At 53.9% G+C, this 21,843-nt stretch overlaps 1 protein-coding gene across 5 annotated transcripts in view; it reads right to left on the bottom strand.

Annotated features, from left to right (window-relative positions):
- Nucleotides 1–21,843, bottom strand: part of ZBTB16 (zinc finger and BTB domain containing 16) — a 55,260-nt gene that overhangs the window by 27,819 nt on the left and 5,598 nt on the right. The gene's annotated exons all lie outside the window — the stretch shown is intronic.

The raw sequence follows: 21,843 nt of genomic DNA, 5'->3' as shown, positions 1-21,843 counted from the left end.
TTGCTATTGTTGGAGTCTTTTAATAAACTTGATAATTCTGAAATCTGGAGTTAAGGCAAAATCTGTGTTGGCAAACTCCTTCCCCATGTTCTGAGTGCTTTTGAAAAAGGCACTGTACTCCAAAAAAAACCCCAACCACTTTAAGAGGTTGTTTGTGTGCATTTCTAACCAAATCCCAATTTCCATCCAAATTCAGCATGACACAAATCACAAGCAACAAACACAGCCACCAGCTCGCAAACAGGAAACATGCCACTCACCGTTTCCTGGCAGCCCCAGGTACACAGCGAGCTACGCCCAGGCTGCATTGCACAACCTCCGACTGTGCCTCCCCCCCACAGGGGGCTGAGCATCCCCCACATCCTGCCAGGAGGGGCCTTTCTGCCCAGGGCACTGCCCACAGGCACTGATCACAGCAACGGGTGCCACGGTGGCCAGACTCTGCATTATTGCCCATTCCTTGCTCTGAAGACATCGATGCTCCACCTTTGGGTGACCAAGCTCTGGACCAAGTGGAATGACCTTTAGAGGAGGCAGTGTTAAAGGAGCACTGTCCAAGCTTGAAAACACCAACCCAATCCCATTTCCTTCCCAAGACATTGCTGCTGCCCCTGGCATCCCCCCAGACCCATTTCCCCTCCCCTTGGGGACCAACCATTGCTCAGCCCCCACCACCCAGCGGGGAGCACCCTGAGGCTCGGTCCCACAGCAGCCTCTGCTGCTAAGGGGGCACGGAGGGACACAATGCCCAGAACATGTGGAATGGGGGCTCGGTGCTTTATTTCGCCACCTCCACTGGTGATAAACAGACTCTGCAAAGCCACCTGGCTCTGTGCTGGGCAGCCAGCTGATCAATGCCCCTGAGCCCCAAATGCATGGGCTGCTGCCCGCCAGCCCTCGGTCACCCTGAGCTGCTCAGACCTGTGGCTGGGGAGGACTCAGGACAGCAGCACGTGCAAAGTTTCAACATCGGATGCTGTAAACAGAGAAGTATTTGTGTGTGTTGAGGAGTAACACAGCCCATAGCTGTGGGCTGACCTCTGCTCGCAGCCACCATTTATCATTGTGCCGCAGCAGGACGAGAGGATTTCTATTGCCTTGTTGCCAAAGACAAAACAGGAATGGTCCTTTCCAGGGCTGGATGTGGACCCTCTCGTGGGAGGGCTCAGCCCCAGCTGTGCAGGCTTGTGAGGACCATGTGCCTGTGAGCTCCTGCTGTACTTCCCCTGATGTGTAAGTTTTATTGGAGCAAAGCAGCTGCTGCTCTGACTCCAAGCAGGATCAGCCCTCACTGCTGCAGAGAGCCCAGAGCCCCAAGCCACCCCTGCCCCATGGGGCTCAGGGGCTCGTTCCCTGGCTGCCAGCCCCACATCCCACCTTGCAGGATACTGAATAGCAGCATGAGAAGAGTTGGAGCAGGAGAAGACCCCCTGATGTCCAGCAGTGAGTGAATGCTGCAGAGCAGAGGGGAGAGGGAAGGAGCAGGAGCTGGTTTCAACTCTCAACTTTGCTGTATAATGTAATTATTAATCAGGCTTGTCCTGAATTCACTGTGTCATAGCAGAGGATTAGGAGTCATGCACGAATTCAGGCCAAGAAGGTTTACAATCCAAAGGATTTATCCGCCTTGCAAAAATAAATAAAACACCAGCCTCCTGACAGGGCTCCGCTGCCAACGAGCAGCTCAATAAGTGACAACCTTCTCATTTTGCATTTTTAATTTGGGACATGCCTGTCACACTCCCTGGCTTGGGCTGTGCTCACTCCTGCTCTTAACACTGGGCTAAAACCACTTTGTTAGGAAGACCCACGTCATGCTGTGGGTCCACACTGCCCCTTCTGAGGCCAGAACACCTTTTCCCTGAATTACAGTCTAAGTGGTTAATTAGTTCAAGTAAAACATGGAGGTTTGGGGTTGTTTTAAGCAAGTCTCAAGAAACAGAGAAACAGAAGGACAAGCTTCCTTCCTCTGCATCTCCCAAGCCTATGGCTAGCACAACCTCTTCTCCCATTTTCCCAGCACAGAGAGGGGAAATAAGGAAATGAGGAGACCCCCAACCCCACTGGTGTCACAGTGCCCTGGAAATCCACCTGCCACTGCCCAGGGTGCTACCACGTCCCCAAATCACATCCTCTCTGCATTGTTTCAATGGGGCACAGGGGTGCTCAAAGAGTAATTTAGTTGCAATATCTCTATCAACAAATTTCAGCAGCAACAAAAGTTTTCCGCTCGGCGCCTGCTTCTAGGACGTTCTTATCACTCGCCATCTTGCATGGTCCCTTTCAACAAGGTCTTAAAGAGCTTTATCTGCTCCATTTCCCGGTAGCGAAATATGATTGAAACGTTCTATTTCTGCTTGCCGGATTAAGGAGATGTTGCAAAACTGCACAAAAACCTGGCAGATGTAAGCAAGGTATTACGGCTGCTCGGGCTGTTAAGATCTGAGGGGAAAGATCAATATGTGCTTCTGAAGTTGTGCCTCCAGAAAGAGGGGGTGGGGGAGTGAAGGGCGTTAAAATACATGCCAGTGCTGCCCAAAGTCTGTGCCAAAAGATAAACCATGTTTTAATATTCTGATATGAGGCTGCAACTGTGCTCCTTCTCCTGCAAGGTCCCTACAAGCACATCAGCCAAGAAGGAGCCCATGGGATGGAGAGCAGACACAAATGGGAAAAGTGCCTTTTTTGTAAAAAGAAGGTTTTTCTCTAGTTCCTACACAATGTCTCACTTGAAGTGCATGGAAGCAAAGTCAGCCAAAGCCTCCAGGTGATGAGATATCACTCGAGGATGCTCCGGCACAGAGGGTGGCCCAGGGCGATGAGGATGCCCAGGGCAACAAGGATGCTCGTGGCACAGAGTCCCAGGCCTGGATCCTCCCCTCCCCAGTGAGCCCCAGCCCAGGGCTTTGGCAAGGGGCTCTCCAGGCGGAATGCAAGCCCAGCGATCCCCCCTCCCCGCCCAGCCCCGGCAAACAAAAGCCGGGCGAGAGGCTGGCCCCTCGCAAGCTGCCGGTAATTAAAAAGGCCTGTAAATGCCCCACAAAAAGCACTTCAAAGGGACGGCGACTCCAGCGAGACTGCGTGGTGTAAAAATTATGAGTTTTCCCCACAGGGTGCTTTGTGTGAAAAGGCCAGGCTCGGTGGCAAACGCCGCTGACCAGTGCTCAGGGGTGCAGAGGCTTGGCAGAGCCTCGCAGGGTGCAGGAGTTGGGTGGAGCATACTGGGCATGGGCACGGGTGCAGTCCTGGTACCTAAAGACCACTGCAAGTGTCCCATGCCACCACAAGCAAATCTCTGCTCTGCCCGCTTAAAACCCCGCCTAAAACAGCCTCTGCTCTCTTTACTTACGGAACTCTTGTATCCCAGCCCCTCCCCACCACCCCTTTTGGGAAGCAGGGGACACCCCCTCCCCTCCCTCCGTGCTGAAAAAGACACATGGCTCTTGGCTGCTTGATTACTTTTAAGTGTGTATTTTTCCCCTCAAACAGAGTGAATACAATGGTTAGGAAATTTGACAGAAAACTATTCCAAGCCATTTATTGCCTTAATGCGCACCTTTGTCCAACAGGCAGTTTTGACAGGAGCGATAAATTCCAAATTTATGTCAACAGAGCATATGTTGAACACCTCATTTCTGAGCTAAAGCGGCATGCTGCCCCATAAATCACCCTTCTGTTTGAAATGAAAGTAGATTACGGGCCCATGTTATTGAGCAGTTAGAGCCATAGTCATATAAATCAGAACTTTTAACTCCAGGCGATCCGTTCTGCAATTAACTAAAGGGCACTTTGTCATCTCCGGGCCAGGGCACAGCTTGGCAGGGCGGCCGGCTACCGAGGGAAGGCAAGAGCCCCTTGCTGCTGAGGAAAGGCACCAGTGCAGCTGAGGATCACTTGGTACCTGTTGGAGCAGCGAGCCCCAAGACAAAGCCTGGAGCAGCGTGGGGCTGGAACAGCCTGGCATGGGAGATCCACGGCTGCAGGGGCTTGCACCTCCCTGCCCATGGATCCTGCCTGATCCATGTTTTGGACACAAAACACAGAGGGGGAATTGGGAGGCTGCACGACACAAGCAAAACAGCAGAGTCCTGACAAGTCCAAAGCCAGGCAAAAACACATGTGAGTGTCCTGTCCCTACAGAAATCTGTACTTGGGACTTCCACAGTGGTTTTGCTGCATCTCTCAATGCCCAAGCATCAGATCAAGATCCTCAACCCACTGATGTCCCCCATCCTTCCTGCTGCATTTCCCTGGTTTGTTCCCCTGCATCTCCCAGGAATGCCATGTCATGGGACAGGGGTTCTGTGGGGTGTGGGGCTGGCAGGTGCTGTGGGCAGTGGGACCAGAGGATGCTGTGGGGCAGGGGATGCTGCAGGGGCTCAGCCCCGTGAGTGCTGGCAAAAGGTGCGGGTGCAAGGGGCAACTCACACCCATGGGAGTGTCAGAGCTATAAAAAGATTCAGACACTAAGTATTTCCTTTCCTATAAAATATTCATTGCTGCACACGAGTGCCAGGGAGCACAAACCTCCAGTGGTTCTAACTTTGTGCCGCAGCAATAAGGGAGTTTTATGGGAGCCTTCTGATTTTATTTACACTGGGCCATCACAGAGGTGCCCTGCTAGAGGGGCAGCCACCAGCCAGACACGATGCACTGAACACTGGGCAGCCAAAATGGGACCAGCGCCACTTTGCATTCCCCAAAAATCCTCCCTGCCACCCCCTTTCCCCCGGTGTCTCCCTTGCCCAGGTAAATCGATACGAAATTGATTCATCCCTGATCTATTTTATCAAGATTAAGGCAGTGGTGCCAGATCTCATTTCCAGTGGGGACAGAGCAGGAAGCCAAGGTCAGCGGACACCAAGTGGCTGCAAACCCCACATTCTCCACCCTCCGACACCAGCATCACACCTGAGCTGCCAAGAGGGTGATTTTCCCCCTGATGTGGCTATTTACAACACTTGGTGATGATACCGGATCGGGCCATGGTCCTGGTGGCTCAGCTCCTGCAGTCACCGCTCTGCCCTCAGCTCCCAGCCCCGAGGATTAAAATAGCAGGGAGAGCTATTAAGGGCACAGGGAAGGGGGAAGGGAGCTGAGACCTTCCTTTCACTTTAATAAATTAAGAAGAAGGAAAAAAAAACCAACCAAAAGCCTGCCCTCAAACCACCACTGCTGCTAAATATAAACAAACAAATAAATAAATCTTACAGAAGCTGGAAATAAAGATTTTACTATTTCTGAATGATTTAATATAAAAACCCCCAAACAACCAACCAGGGGGAGGGGACAGCTATCAATAGAGAGCACTGAAATTCCCTGCCTGTACAATATTTATACCTACCATGAGCTAATTTATGAGTTCAAACCAGATGCTGCGGAGTGACATCATTCCACATGATGCCAACACTTCCCCTTTGAAAAAAGCCAAGGAAAGGATCCTGCTGTCCTGCCTTACCTGACAAGAACCAGGCCACAAACACCCAACATACAATTCCAATCTTTTTTAGAGCCTGTCCACAACAAATGTGAGCAAATGCTGCCAAAGGGCAGCGACTCTCAAAATTTGCTGCTGACCTGGGCCAAGCACGTGCGGCAGCATCTCCCATCTGGTGCTCCAGCATCCCACTGGAACGATGCTGCCAGCTCCAGGGGTTGGGAAAAGACAAGACAAACTGCCCACAGCAAAAAGGGCAGCATACAGATGTTTTTTTTATAACGTATTCCAAGGCCCTGGTTTCAGGTCTGTGTTCAATATTCGTTATTGAATGGAACTCCCCAGGAGAGAGCTTTATCCATGTGAACATTCCCTTTGTTGTGTCCCAGACCCCCAAGCAAGAGGGCCCATGGGTTTGCAAGAGGTGGGACAAGCACGGATGGGAAACCATCAGCTGCACCCCTTAGATGCAGCTGCAGTGGGAAGCTTCCCCTGTCCATCACAGCAGGACCGGGGGGCACAGATGCTGCCACAGGTCCAGAGGTGGGTGGATCTGCAGCTTTCAGAAGGGGATTGAGAATGCAGCCCTGCACAATTTACTGAAAGTGCACTGAGTGATGGCACCGGGTGTCAGCAGCTTCTGCCAGCCCCGGGATCGGCCCTGCACCTCTGCTGCACCACCGGGACGCTGGAGACTGATGTGAACGGTTCCACGATCCCCCACCGTCACCGAGGGGTTAACGCGTGGCAATGCACGCAGCCCTGCTGGGAATAACCGGCGCTAATGGCCCTCCAAAATCATTGTCCCCGTTCTTGGTTCTTGGGGCATCTGGTGACAGTGACGTGCTGAGCACTGCAAGAGGAGCTGTGCTGGGCGGCCTCGGCCCCGGGCTGCGCTGGGCATGGCGCTGAGCTGACCTGACACGGGTGTCACAGGAGTCAGGAGAGCAGGGGAGCTGCTGCTCTGGAATCACACGAGATCTGTGACACAGGGGAGCTGCTGCTCTGGAATCACATGAGATCTGTGACACGGGTGTCAGAGGAGAGCAGGGGAGCTGCTGCTCTGGAATCACACGAGATCTGTGACACAGGGGAGCTGCTGCTCTGGAATCACACGAGATCTGTGACACGGGTGTCAGAGGAGAGCAGGGGAGCTGCTGCTCTTGGATCATCTGAGATCTGTGACACGGGTGTCAGAGGAGAGCAGGGGAGCTGCTGCTCTTGGATCATCCGAGATCTGTGACACGGGTGTCAGAGGCATCAGTAGAGCTGCTGCTCTTGAGTCACACGAGATCTCCACAAAACAGCAAAGTGACCTTCTTGCTGAGTACATCTGCCGCAGCAGCGGCGTGATTATGCAGATGTTTTGATTCCTAATTCAGAAATAATAAGCGGTTCACAGATTCCAAGTTTAAAAATATATTCATCATCTGGTTTCCGTAGCAGCACGTGTGCCATTGGAGCACCAGCAAAGTGCTGGCCTTGGCCACTCCTTCCTGCCGACCTTCAGGATGGTTGGGACACCTGGCTCTGAGCAGCCTGGGCTGGTGGAGGATGTCCCTGTCCATGGCAGGGGGCTGGAGCTGGATGAGCTTTAAGGGGCCTGACAATCCAAACCATTTTGGGATTCTGTGACAAAGGAAAAGGATTCGGCATCATGCATCAGATGCTTTCCAGAGACAACAGTCCTGGGATGGTCCAGGCAGAATCCTGCTGCTCCCCAGGGAAGGGGGAGCCTGCAGCTCCTGAAGCCCCAAGGAAAGGGCAAAAGTCTCACAGAGCCAAAATCAGGGAGACAGGGGAAAGTGGATATGCTATTGGGGTGCTGGAACACAGAGAAATCTAAATGAGGGGGAGAATTTTAGGGTAGAGGGAATTTTGTTTTAATTTCCACTCTCTTTGATGACCCTTCCACAGGGCTAAGGCTGGACATGCATCAGGAACAGGGTGGTACCCCAGAGCTGCTGCAGGGATGAGCTGGGATGGGCCCAGGAGCTTCTTCCCTGCACTGAGCTCCTCTTCAGGGAGTAGGAACAGCCCCCAGGTGCCAGATGGAATCCATCCAGAGCTTGGCTGCTCTGTTCCATGAGGGAGACATGTGCCTCCCACCCCTCACCTCCCTATGGAGATGCTGACGATGCTGCTGCCCCCTCCCTGGTGCCTCCCTGGTTTCTGCCCTGGTTCACCCGCCTGGGAACTGCACAGGGAACGGGCACAAACCACAGAGAAACGCTGCCACTGCTCCCATGAGCAGCCTAGATCCTGAGGAGTTTTATAAGGTAATCAAATATGCAAGAGATTCAACAAACTAATTTCAAGCACACACCTGGGGTCCTCTGATAATGTCGGCTGTGCCTATACAGCGCAAGGATTAAAATTTCATAGAGTCATGATTTCATCAGTCGCTAAACTACAAAGGATTAATTAACAGCCAGGGAAGAGCTCATGGCTTGGAAATACAGTCTTAAGGAAAATATCTATCTTGGCTCTCCAGATGTCAGCACACAGACGAATAAAGCTTTGATGAAAACACTTTCTTATTATTAGCAACTCCAAAACATTGTGTTTTTGTAGCTGGAATTAAGGATGCCCAATTCCAACCTGCCACCGCCTGGATCTGTGCATTGTCACGTGCCTTTCTGGAGGGCTGGTTTGAGCTCCTGGGATGTGACTGCCTGGCACACACTGGGGTTTAATGCTTGTATTTTGGGGACGGGCAGAGACACCTCCCTTGGAGAGGGGATGGCAGAACCCCAAGCATGCAGGAGTCCAGCCACGGGTCTTGTCTTGCCTTTGCTCTGAGCACATTGCCTGCCCTGCGCTCACAGGCTTCCAGAGAGTCTCCCAAAGTATTCCTCATGCTGGGCTGGCTGGGCTTCAAAAGTTTGGGAAGGAGAACGGGCGATGGCCTCAGCACTGGCAGTGCGAGTGGGGAGCAGCAGCGCATCCCCCTTCGCCGAGAAGATGAATTAGGGAGCTGTCAGCGAGGGACAGGCGCAGCAGCCGTGTTGCTGTACGGGGGCAGTGGAAGTGTCTTTGATTAATGAAACTGTAACGCTGGGCTGTTACACAGCCCTTCTCCGCCAGGAGAGATGCCCTCGGACGGGCTGGGAATGCCGTGCTCCACATGGATTCCCCAGATGCTTCTCGCAGCCCCGGACTGGGCTCCTCCCGTCCTCCGCCAGCACCGCTGCCTTTGCCCAGGTCTATGCCGCCTCCTCAGGAGTTCCCAGGGAGGACAAAGAGCTAATTATTCCCAATGACAAGTTGGGAAGTGAACATTATGCACCTTGTCAAGGCAGAAAATTAACGTATCTGCACTGCACCGGGTTTTGGGGAGCCCCAAGGAAGAGGAGGTGGCAGCAAGGGAAGCACCTCGGCAGCTCAGGGACCGGGGTCACTGCTGCCCATCCAACTGCACAATCCCCCTTGGAAAACACGTATTTTTGGGAGAAACTATGGAAATGGGAAGTGTCAAAGGAGCTCGCCCAGCCTGAGCAGAGCTGTCAGCACTGCATGGTGCAGCACGCGGGACCGCGCTGCATGCGCCGTGTCCGAGCTGGCTCTGCTCCCAAAGCCACACGAACATCTGCGCCGAGGGAGCGAGCTGGAGCCACGCTGGAGCTGTCACCTCATGGCAGAGCTGTGTGGGCAGATGCTGCTGGCTCTGCAGGGCCCTGCACCGGGGACAGCAGCAGGGGCACGGCACCGGCAGCTTCCCCTGTAGTTTTACCCTCCTGCACTGGTTCCAGTGCCAGTGCACCGACAAGAAGACGCTGCCTCAGCTGTCCATAATTAGCTTTGCTCAGTGTACAACGTGTTTTGCTGAAAAATAAATAAATACCTTCCTGGCGAGCCAAGCCCTGAGCGGGACGCCAGCACTGACAACACGCTCCACTCCCCCTGGCCCCGGCCAAAAGTACGCGGCGTCCCGAGGCCGGGCGTTGCTGAGCCATCCTGGCACCGTGGGACCTCCCCAAGGAGCCTTGCTCACCATTAATTCATTTATGAGCAGCCTCACTCCCCTCCCCAACATGCACAACAGGTTCCATGCAAATTCGGGAGCTTTTAAATTATACCGTTAATGAAAGCAAATAAAGGCAGTTAAAAGGCAATTTGCTCAATTGGTGTTAATATTTAAGCACAGCATGTGCAAAAACGAGATCGCAGAATTTGGTTTTTCCATGAGAAAACTTTTGGTCCCGACTTTCCTGAAGAAAGGATGGCTCATGCCAGTGAATTCTGTGCCCAGGATCAGGTCTGGAGCCCCCTTAGCAGCAGCCAGCCAGTCTGTTTGTTAAGGAAATGTCCCCTGTGTGCCCCAGCACTCCACAATCTCCACGACATTGGCAATTCCTCCTCTGTCAAGGGGTGTAATTGCCACCCCCTTGTGTGCCAGCATCCCCACAGCCCTAGTGCCTTCCTGCAAACCTTTCCTGAGGGCAAAAACACCAGGACAGTGGGAGCCCTGAGCATCCCCTGTGGGACTTGAAACACGTGTGGCAATTGGGGCGTGGGCAGGCAGAGGTGTCACGGGTGTCACTGCCAGCACTGCAGCCCCAGTGCATCCCTGCCTCAGCACACCACTGTCACCACACAAAAAACCTCAATGTGCTGGGAATGTGGTGGCTGCTGTGCCAGCAAACAGCAAGGACAAACCACCAGGCAGCACGAGCTGCCCTGGGATCCCTGAGGCACAGCATCCCTGCCAGGCACACTCTGGACATTGCCTCCCGCACCCAGTGTGATGTTGGTGTCGTAACAGTAATAAATTCCTAAATAAAACTGGGAACAGTGACCTGGCACCAAATTACCACAGGCAAAAGCAGCTGATGATGCCCCTCAGAGCAGCCCCACTCCTGGCCACGCTCTGGCTCAACGGTTATGATGCTCTTGCATAAATTCGCTTTCAAAACAGGAGCTGCCAGTGAATGAGACCTCGATTTCTAATGGTTGGAAATATTTTGTACACTCTGCTGCTCCCTCTGTACCCCTTTGTCGGGGCTGAGGGCTGACGGCTAAAGCGGGTACCAAAAGACCATCTGTAGCTCCCGTCTTTACAGAGAACTTTAAATAGGGGGATGAATGAGCACAGGAATTAATGAATGATAAAGCCGTATGGTCCCAGTCAACCTCCTACGCCGGGATGTGGCATTCAAACCCTCCCAGCCTTCTGCCACAAAGAGAGGTTTCTAAGCTACAAAAAAAAAGAGAGGAAAAAAGGGGGGGGGGGATGGTGCAAGCAAGTTTTTAACAACAAATGCAGCGCCTTGCCTGCAGGTTCCCACCCGATTTCCCTGTGCCAGGCTGGGGAAGGCACGTGGGAGGGAAAATCGGGGGTTTCCCCAGAGCCACCTGCAACTCCCCTGGATAGTCAGGGCAGTGAGGGGAGTTGGCCCTGGGGCCCATCCATGCGCTGGGTGGGGCTGCAGAGAGAGAGAGCACCCTGGGGTCCCACACCAGCAAGGGTGGGCAGATCTTGGATAAGCTGCCTGGACTGACCATGCTGCAGCCACCTTGGCCAGCCTTTGCAGCATCTGCAGCTTCCCCCCACCTTATCCATTTGGGACAGCTTAAAGATGCCTGGTAGAAACTAAAGAACCTGGAAAGGCTGAAGGGTGTTTCAGGTGAGGGGTCAAAAGTGAGGGTGTGCACAGAAGCGCATCCATTAGAAACCAGCTCTACCAAAAAAAGGTAAAAAAATAAACCATGGCTTGAGGAACAGAAATGAAGCCTGCTCACCAGTGCCAGAGAAAAGATGCTCCAGCTCACAGTACAGCTGGCTGGAGATTAACAGGTGACACCCAGGGAAAGACAAGGACATGGAGGGAAGAGCTGCTGTTGCTTATGGAGGCTCCTGCCAGCCCAGGCACAGACAAGGCAAAGCCAGGATCAAACACCCCAAATCAGTTCAAATCCTGTTCAAGAATCAGGGTGGGCTGGGAGGGAATGTCTGTCTCCAAAACAACCCAGAAGAGGCAGAGGGAGTGTGGTGCAGGACTGAAACACCACTTGTGTTTTAAAAGCTGTCATGTGTAAAGCATTAGTGGTTTTGAAATTGCATTCTCTAGTTAATTAAATGGACAATCTTTCGTACATAAAAAGTGAAAGCACACAATCAAAAGCTAGGGAAGAGGACGTGTCTCTTTGGAGCAGGGTGCTGCCTCTCCTTGCCCACTCTCCTGATCCAAATATCCCATGGAGCCACTGTCCTGCTGTGCCAGCACAGTGCAGGGAGGCTGTTTGCTCTGTCCTGAAGCATTCAGCATCTCCAAACCCCATGCCTGGGCACTGCACTGACCCATCCCTTGGATCTGTTTTCCCACAGGAGCCACACAGGCTCCATTCAGGGGTTTCCTCTGCACAGGGAGGTTTTATGGCTGATGGCAGTGTGAACACCCGTGGCAGTTATCTCTGCTGCAGTAAAACACCGACCTTCAGTTTTAGGCAGGAGGTAATGTTCACCATCGATTGGATCCACCATAAGCTGTTGATAATTACTATTATCTCTGAGTTAATCTTGTGAGAGGTCAACAGTTTTATAAAAAACTTGCAAGCTGTATCTTTTACCTTCCAACTTCATATCTGGGTCAAAAGGTCAATTACTGCAGCTTGCTGAGTTGGGATTTCAGAAAAAATGTCAGCTCCCACCCCAAAGCCCCACTGGTGCACATGAGCAGGCACCCACCCTTGCCCAGGCAAAGCACCCAAAGCACTCTTGGGCTGAGAAGGGGAAGAGTTTTCTCAAGCCAGGGCTATCCCTGTTCATGAGCTGAGCTGGGCTGGCTGCTCACCAACTGAGGGGTTGGGGCACATCCCGAGCAGCCAACGGGTCCTGTGTGTCACTGTGGGGAATGCACGGTCCCTGCCTCGTAGCTCATGGCACAGAGCTCTGGAGATGCCAACCTCACCCACAAAGCTCTGTGTGGGGGCAGCTGCCTCCCTGCGCCGGGTGCACAAAATGAGTGTTTAAACGCCTGGGCTCTGCTCCCACACCTACCCATGCAGGTGAGAAATGGAACCAGAGCAGAAACCTTTGCAGGGGCTGGGAGAAGCCCCAAAAATGGATGAAGCTGTGACCCACACTCTGATCCTACCTGCTTCCCCTGTTCTGCATCACCAAAGATCATCGCTGCTGTTATTTTACCCCTGGCAGGATGCTGCCAGGCAGCTCTGGGCAATATCTCTCCCTTGAGAAGCAAAAAAATGCTTTGGTGCTGCTGCAGCCCCTCCCGTGAGTGCAGCCCGGGCCCGTGGAGCATTGCTCAACTGCTCGGCAGGCAGGTGTCATAAACAAGCAGGCACATGGCAAACATATCGATTTCCCGGAGCTTATCGCGCAGCAACCGGTGCTCAGTTACCAGGCTACTTTAATATGTAATTTACTGCGAGAAGGGAGAGCGGGGCTGAGGCTGGCTGGAATATTTACTGTGGGATGGACGGGGAGGTGGAAGGTGTGAGCAGAAGGGAAGCACGGTGTCTCCTGCCTCCAGCCATCCTTAGTATTTTCTAACTATTAAAAAAACCCCAGCCCCTTGCTGCTGTGATGGAGTGTTTACACAGATGCCATTAATCTTCTTCTGCAACTGCTTATACTATGAAAATATAGTCTTAGCTGCCTGGGCTCTCCATCTCCTTCATTTAAATTCAGATGCTTAATTTCTGTCAAAACAGAGCCCACCAAAATTACCTTCATCCCTTTCTGGTGCTCAACTTGCCTCACCATCTGAGAACTGCCTGTCAGAGTGGGGAGGGACCCCAAGTGGGAGCCTGGAAAAATGGGAGAGGGGTGGCATTTCAAAGGCTTCTCCTCTCCAGCCTAGACAGGACCAGATGTGACAGCCAAAACCAAAGCCCAGCCTGGGACAATGCTCCCACCCTGTATCCAGTCACCCACTGAGAGGGGAGATCCTCGCCCTGACTCAGCACCTCCACCTGCCTGGGGAGGTGTTTTGCTGTCTCCCCAGCCCATCAGCAGGGTTCTGGTGGGGACAGAACCATCCTGTCTCCCTCCTTTCCCTGTTCTGCATCCAAAGGTATTTTGCAGATGTGACCCTCAGGAGAATCCTGGGATCCACGGGAGGTTGGTGTTTTCAGGGCACAATATTTTAAAAATCCTTCTTGTACAGTACCTCTCAGTAGAACTTTTGGAATTTACAAGATAAATACTGGTAATTTGATTCTTATCTTCTTCAAATCCAATTCTAAGGCAATTCTGTGTAAAGGACACTAATTATAGCCCAAGGGGAAAGAAAAGGTAACCCATCAGCGAGAGCACACTGGAAACGTTTAAAGGGGAAACGTTTAAAGGGGTACAGGGCACTGAAAAGTTAAATAGATTTCAAACCTGCTCTTGCAAGAGCAATAATATGTCGGGTGAAAATGATGCTCAGCACCATTCCTGCTCCCCAGCTGGTCCTCCCCGTGGGCAGCTCAGTGCTGCACTGGAAATGTCAGCAGCTGGGGCTGCATCCAGGCTGCTCTGCACGCCCTTTTGGGACTGCCTGGCCACTCCAGAGCTGGGCTGGGACAGGCAGCAGTGCAGGGACAGCCCCATCTCTGTGCCCACACAGTCATAATGCTTTTCACCCTCATTTTCCTGGCATTATTTACTAAGGAAAAGGCAAAGTTTATACACACAGGGAAATGTAACCAGCAACAGACACTGAAAATGATAAAACCATCACTCGTTAGTACAAATATTATGGATTTTCCAACAAACACCCCTAAACATGGGATATTCTGGCTGCAAAACACATCTGGAGGCAGGAGCCTCCACATGCTCCAGCCACCAAATAGTTCTCTCTTCACTGCTGAAGAGCACCCTGAGGAGGAGGAGGAGGATGGTGGGGAGAGCGCATTGACCACTGCCACGTGGCACAGCCTGAACATTACAGCTCCTATAAAATAATAAAACCCCAATGCCGGGATGCAGAGCCAGGATGAGGCAGAAGATAATGCAGGAAGAATCAGAGGGATCTGGCAATCCAAATGGAGTCTTGTTTAATGAGTGCTGCCACAGGCTGTCGTTCCACAGGCATTAACATCCATCGTTACCATCCCTTCGAAGGCGACGCGGTTATTCCCTTTAACACGGTGACACTTGCAGCTAACTCATGTCTGACCCAGACAGCCAGGGCAGACGCCATGTGAGAGGTGACCAGAGGTAATTGAAAATACACTCGCTGCAGACCGGAGCAGAAGGGCTGCCTCAGCAGCAGCCCTCAGTGCAACAGGTGACAGCGGTGGCACCTGGAGGATGACCGGCACGGGCGCACGGTAAATCAGCGCTTTGCTGAGGCAGTGCTGGGCTGCCTGGGGCATGGGGAGCAGCAGAGCCACGGTTCCTGGGTCCCTGGAGCACACAGTCCCCATGTCCCCAGAGCACACACACCCCAGAGCAGGAGCACCACAGCTGGGGTGGCTCTGGCACCTCGCCCTCCGTGGCTGCACACCGCAGCAGCGCATGCAGTGGCGGTGCCGATGGAAGGGCCCTTCCCCGACACACGGATGCTGGCAGGAAGCTCGCGTGCACGGCCACTTCGTTCACTTGGCAACAAAGGTGCTAATGAGGGAGCGAGCTGTTCTCCACCGCCAGCCAGAGGAGGATGTGGCACAGCTGCCTGCGGGTGCCGCTGGCCCAGCCTTTGGTGCCCCACCATGCGGCAACGGCACCATGGGAGAAGGTGAAAAGCATCCTGAGTGTCATCCTCAGGAGATGCCCATCTCTGTGACCCCTCACTCAGCCCCCAGCACCATGGTTCCCTCTTCTGCCATCCCCTTCCCATCTTCTGGCCAGGCAGAGCTGGACTGGTCTCTCTCCCAGTGCAAGGTCCACTGTAAGGTCTCCTCCCAGCAATGCCTGCACCCTTAGCACACAACCCACGAGGGGCCCCAGCACCCATGTGCTGGCAGTCATGGCCCCTGCTCCAGGGCAGCCTGCCACAGAGCCCACCCTGCTAAATAATGCATTGGGCAGTGCTCACTGCTGCAAGGGAAGGATGATAAACATTTCTGCACTGCTCTAAGTTACATTTGGTTCAACGCTGAGGGAAGAGCTGCCTCCAGCTAAAGGGTCAGAGAAGCCAGAAATCAATACAGGCGCTTGCCTCTGCATCCTGAGATGCCAGTGTCCCTCCCCAGATCCGTGGGCAGGGTTGGGCTGGGGGAATCCCACAGGCAGTCTGGGGGCATCCCCTGGCAGCCCCGGTGCTGCCCCACTCTCAGGAACTGCTGACTCAGCACCCTGCAGGCTGGGAGCTGCCAGTGGCCCAGTTCCCACCACAACACCCATTTCCTGCAGCCCTGCCCTACATGCAATCTTCCCCACAGCCCCAGAAATGCAAATCCCAAATTCCCCCAAAAAACCCCAACCAAATGCTGCCCTTCAGCTAGGGTGATGATGAACTGAAAGGATGGGGGAGGCATGACAAAGTCAGGATAGCACTTCCCCATCCCTCATCCAAGGAGAAGACAGGAACCTGGGATGCAAAACCAATTGCTTTTCACTTTTCTTCCACTGGGAAGTTTTTCATCCAAGTTAAAATGTTCTTAAGATGATTCCTGCTACAGGGAAGCAGGTTTTCTGCCAGTTTCATTGCACGTGCTGGCTCCCACCAATTCAACTCATGCAAGAGAAGGCAAGGGCAGTGTGGGCAGAGCTGCCCAAAGAGGCTTCACGTGTGACAAGCGCCTCTGGTCACCGCTCTTACCCGCAGGAGTGCCCTGCCCTGTGCTCAGCACTTGGGGTCTTTTCTACGAACAGGGGGAAGGAAGAAAGAGAAGAGGAAATCACCTCGTTCCTGGTACAAACAGCAGAACACCCTGGAGGGGGGGAGGTGGGCGGGAGGTGCAGAGGGTTTCGGTTCTGAGCACGGGGCTGTTTCGCAGAAAGGGGCCCTGGTGTGTGGGCTGGTGGCTCTGTGCCGTGCCCCGACCACCCGGGACCCTCCCCGGTGCCGTGGGGCCAGCGGCACCGCAGTGGGGCTGAGCAGTGGGTGCTGCCAGGGGCACAGTGCTGTGGGTGCTGTGGGTGCAGGGCCAGCCAGGCGCTGCCAGGGGCTCGGTGCAGCCGTGCCGTGGGTGCAGGGCCAGCCAGGCACTGCCAGGGGCACAGTGCTGTGGGTGCCGTGGGTGCAGAGCCAGCCAGGCGCTGCCAGGGGCACAGTGCTGTGGGTGCTGTGGGTGCAGGGCCAGTGAGACACTGCCAGGGACACAGTGCTGTGGGTGCTGTGGGTGCCAGGGGCTCGGTGCAGCCGTGGGTGCCGTGGGTGCAGGGCCAGGCAGGCGCTGCCAGGGGCTCGGTGCAGCCGTGCCGTGGGTGCAGGGCCAGCCAGGCACTGCCAGGGGCACAGTGCCGTGGGTGCTGTGGGTGCAGAGCCAGCCAGGCGCTGCCAGGGGCACAGTGCCGTGGGCGCTGTGGGTGCCAGGGGCTCGGTGCAGCCGTGCCGTGGGTGCAGGGCCAGGCAGGCGCTGCCAGGGGCTCGGTGCGGCCGTGGGTGCCGTGGGTGCAGGGCCAGGCAGGCGCTGCCAGGGGCTCGGTGCGGCCGTGGGTGCCGTGGGTGCAGGGCCAGGCAGGCACACAACGCTCTCCCTTATCTCTCCCACGCACAGGCCGCTCACGTGCGCCGTGCAGCCGGCCGTGACCGCAGCCCGTGCCCGGCCCTGATAAGATCCGTCCCCACGCTGCCTGTGCCGCGCGCTGGCAGCCCAGCTCACACAGCCCGAGAGCCATTGGCAGAGTCTCTCTGCACCCAGCACTCCCTGCACATCCTCTCTGTGCGTCCCCTCAACAGGGAGCCTTTTCTGCTACAGTTTGCACATCCTATTCCAGACCTGCGACAACAGAATGGCTTAGATTGGGAGGGACCTTAAAGCTCAGCCCATTTCAACCCTCTGCCCTGGGCAGGGACACCTTCCACTATCCCAGGCTGCTCCAAGCCCCACCCAGCCTGGCCTCGGACACTTCCAGGGATGGGGCAGCCACAGCTGCTCTGGGAACCTGTGCCAGAGCCTTATCACCCTCACAGGTAAAGGTGATTCCTGAGCTCACAGCCATCTCTGTTCCTGCATAACAGCAAATCCCTGAGAAACCAATGGAACAGCCAAAGACACTTCCAGTGAAATCTGGAAGGCAACGAGCTGCCCCAAAAGCCTTGTGCTGCTATGCACATGCACCTTCAAGAAGGCTGGCTTGATTTTGGTTGAGTTTTTTAAAAACAAAGCCTGTGCTGTGGTGAAACTGGATTTCTTGGAGTCATAGCCTTCCTGGGTTTACTCTATGCACGCCAAAATTAGTACAACCTGTCCCTAAATACCATAATAAAAAACACGTAGTAAGTGCTTTGCCTTTATTTATGTCAGTGGTGGTTTCAAGCAGGATGAATCACGCTTCCTCCTTAGCACTCCTTTCTAATATGATTTACTATAAATACTCCATGGAGATGAGAATGAGGGAAGGTGACCAAGGGCAAAGCATGTGGAGTCCAGCACCATCCCCAGACTCAGTGGCAAAAGCATAAAAGCACATTCAGTAGTTACGATGGAGTGGAAAACCACATGTGGGTTGTAACTGGTGCAGTACCTGGTGTGGAAATCATAGAATCACAGAATATCCTGAACTCAAAAGGATCATCAACATCCAGCTACTGGCACTGCACAGGACAGCCCCAAAAACCCCACCATGTGCCTGAGAGCATTGTCCAAATGCTCCTTGAACTCTGGCAGGGCCGGTGTTCAGGAATCACAAAGGTTGGGAAAGACCTCTGACAGCACTGAGACCAACAGTTCCCCGGCACTGCCAAACCCACCACTAAAACACGTCCCCAGGTCTGGCGATGGACAGGGCCTGCTGCTTGGGGCTGGGGGTTTCTTGAGTTTCTCTTTGTTTTTATGCTCAGTTTCCCTTCTCTGTAGGTCACCAAGGTGACAGCAAGCCCCTTGCCCCGGCCCAAGCTGCAGCTGCATGGAGGTGCATGCTCTGCAGCAGGGGTGCGCCTTGGGGCTGCGCCGTGCGGGCGCACAGAGCGCTCCGCTGAGCGAGCGAGCGAGCGGGGTTATCAGCGCGGCTGATACACGCCGATAAGAGCCCATCTCCGCGCTGACACCCGAACAAAGCACGGTGTTTAACGCTGATTTATGGCGGCCGGCCGGCTCTAGCCGGGCTCTGCGCTATGTGCCTACGTGGAGAGGCTTTTCCTCAATCGCACACTGCCAGCTTGTTTGCTAAACAACGTGCCAATAAAACAGCAATGAGACAACCAAGGCCGATGGAAACCTGAACCAGCACAGCAGGGCGCGTATCCAACCATAATCTACTTAAAATCAGTTAAGAACACTACAGCGAAAATGATCCGGGCGGCCCTGGCCCCTGGCCAGCGCGTAAGCCTGGGCCACAAAGGCTCGCTCCCGCAACCCCGATTCTAGGGCAACACTCCCTCCTTCAGATGCAGAATGACCTCTTGCCAAAAAGAGGAATCGACCTCTTGCAGATGACGTGGTCCAACGGCCCTGGTGCTCTTCCAAAGGTACCTGCTGCTCTGCTGTCAGCACAGAAGTTTCCCAGAGCGCTGGCACCGCGAACCAGCGCGTTCCACACTGAAACCAAGGGGTTCAGGCACGCCTCAGCCTGGATAAAGATTATCCAGAAGGGACACAGAGGTGATGCTCCTCAACACCCCACAGCAGCTCTGAGAAACTGGGCTTGAGCCTGGGAACACAAGTAGATGTCACGACTGCACTGGAAACTCATCAGCCAACGTGAAAAAGGTGTCTGGCCACACACAGACTCCCCTGCCATGTCTGCCTTTATTCCAAACGATGCAAGAACCTTTCCCTGTTGCTAATATGATATCCTGTCTGAAATTCCCTTTGTGCCACCCTCCCTGTTTCAGCTGGTACCTGTCACACCACCAAACTCTACCAGGGCCAGTGTGCACGCCAAGCTCTGTCCAGGTCACTCACTGGCTGCAGAGTGGGATGCAGATCCCTTCCAGCAGTGGAGGGAGCGATGCCCTGCAAAGGACTGATCCCACCATAAAGTGCTGAGCCAGGCTGGGGAGAAGAACCCCTCACCGGCAGAGTGACACAAGCCAGGACTGCCGGGTGAGGAGGAATGAATGGAATAGGCTAATTTACACAGGAAGTGAGCACTTACCAGACCCTTCATCCCAACACACAAAACCCTCTGCCATATCTGGAAGCAATTACACCCAGTTAACATGATCTGCCTGCCACTAAAATTAACTGCAAACAGAAATATTTTTCACTTTTGCAACAGGAGATGCCATGGCCCCGTGTTTGGCTGCCGGGAAATATTTAGTAATTACTCATTTAAAGCCTCTCTTGAAGCTGTCAAGGGGGGCAGGGGGGGAATAAAAGAAAAATCTTGCTAATTGCAGGCAAAAAGGAAAATGCAGATCATTTTACTCTATCCAAGGAAAACAGATTTACAGACTGGTGTAACTAAAGAGCCAACATCCCACAGAAGCAGGGAAGGCTGCAGGAATGCTCCGTCACCAACAGCCCAGGCTGCTCTGCACCACTCCCATGGTCCACAGAGAAAGGAAGAAAGGGTGGCAGAGTCACCCCTGAGCCAGCTCAGGCTCTCTGAGGGGCCCTCTGTACAGCTGCAAAGGCATTGTAACCAACGGCACTGTACGAGGTAGAACGAGGACTGGGGGTGCTCTGCAAATCTCATCGAGCTGTGCAGCAACAGCCAGCTCTGGGGAAAAGCCACCCAAGTGCCCCCAGTGTGGAAGGTTTCATGCACTGGGGTCCCAGCCCCGCAGCCAATGGGGTCCTGGTCCCTGGGAACGGAGTGGTGCTGGGGAAGGGGCAGAGAGCAGGCAATGACCCCATCACACCCCTGGATGTCCCTCTGCAAGGTGTCAGAAGCACCAGGCATCATGGCCAGGAGAAACCAGAGTTTCACTGGGCAGGGGGAAACAAACAAACAAACAAACAAACAAACAAACAAACAAAAAATACACAGAAATAGGTGTTTTCTGATGGGAACCTCAGAGTTTCCCTTTCAAATGCAGTGCATGCATAACTAAACTGATGCAGAATAATGGATGGAATTATGTGGAAGCCAAAGGGGGCTTTTCTCCCTCCACACTCGGAGCTGAGTATGGAAATGGTTAAGTCACCCACTGAATAAATCAAAAGTTCAAGGCTGCAACATACCACGTTGTATTCCCCCTCTGCCCATGACAAGAACCAGAGAGCCCCCGAAATCCCAAGCATCCTGCGCGGGGTCTCGGCCAGCGCTCACAGGTTACACGCTCGGGGTCAGCGCAGTGGACCTTAGCTGCAACATTCATTTCCTGAGCGGGGCACGTCCCCCTGCCCATAAAGCTAATCAGAGCTTCCTCGCCCGGCTGCCCTGCGCCGCGGCCCGGCTGCGGCAGCGCTGGTTTCCATTAGCCCCTTATGATGCCAGGTGCCGCTAATAAGGCCCATCAGCAAGAAACAAGAGCTGCCAGGTCATCCTCCAACTCTGGAAGTAATCATGGGCAGAGTTTGGGGGGCTGCTGCCCTGGCTTTTCCTTCCCTCCCCTGCTTGCTTTCAATTTTTCCTTTTTTAAAAGTTAAACTGCAGTGGAACATAAATTGACAAATGGTTAAAATAAAATAAAAAACAACTACTGTATTCGGCTACTGAAATTAACACTAATAACATCTCACAAAGCACTTGGGATCCAATTTATCACGTTTATTGCTTTAATGGTACACTGCATCTGTTTCTCACTGTGACATGCCGAGCAGTGCCAACGTGCCTAATGGCATTAGCAGTACAACGCTCAGCTAATCCAGGTGGAGAGAGGGGAGGTGAGGCTGCCAGAGGAAGAGCCAAAGGCTGGATCCCCATGGGAAGCTGCAGTTTTCCCAAGCAGGAGCATTTCAGACTGTGGGAGCATTGATCCCTGGCCCTGAACTCTGCTGCTGCTGGTAGCAGACAGGCAGATACACTGCTTTTCTGTCCTTCAATGGGAAAAGAGGGCACAAATCTGGAGTTTGGGGTACAGTGGCTGGCCAGCAGCCACTGGGGTACAGCGAGCCTCCTTACCCTTGCCCTACAACCCCCCATTGGCGCACACACATCTTCAGCTGCCAGCTCAGCCATGGAACCTCAAAATGCAGAACAGACCTGACAGCCGGAATGGAAGCTTTCCCCAAGGTACATCCCCCCATATGACAGTGAGGACAAGCACCTTCCACCCAAATTGCCCCACGAGGAGCACTGACCCACCCTCACCAGGAGAGCCCCTTTTCTCTCCAGCCCAGCGCCTCCATCGCGCAGGGACGCACGCGCTGCCCGCAGCCGCAGGGAACTCCTGGGCAGAGTCCCCCACTGGCTTGGGGTCCTCGGCTGTGCCATAAATGAAGGGTATGGGATCACATCC

The sequence above is a fragment of the Agelaius phoeniceus genome, chromosome 23 (genome assembly GCF_051311805.1).
Source record: "Agelaius phoeniceus isolate bAgePho1 chromosome 23, bAgePho1.hap1, whole genome shotgun sequence".
Lineage (NCBI taxonomy): Eukaryota > Metazoa > Chordata > Aves > Passeriformes > Icteridae > Agelaius > Agelaius phoeniceus.
The sequence above is the reverse complement of the archived record's forward strand: the minus strand, read 5'-3'. Positions and strand labels throughout refer to the sequence as shown.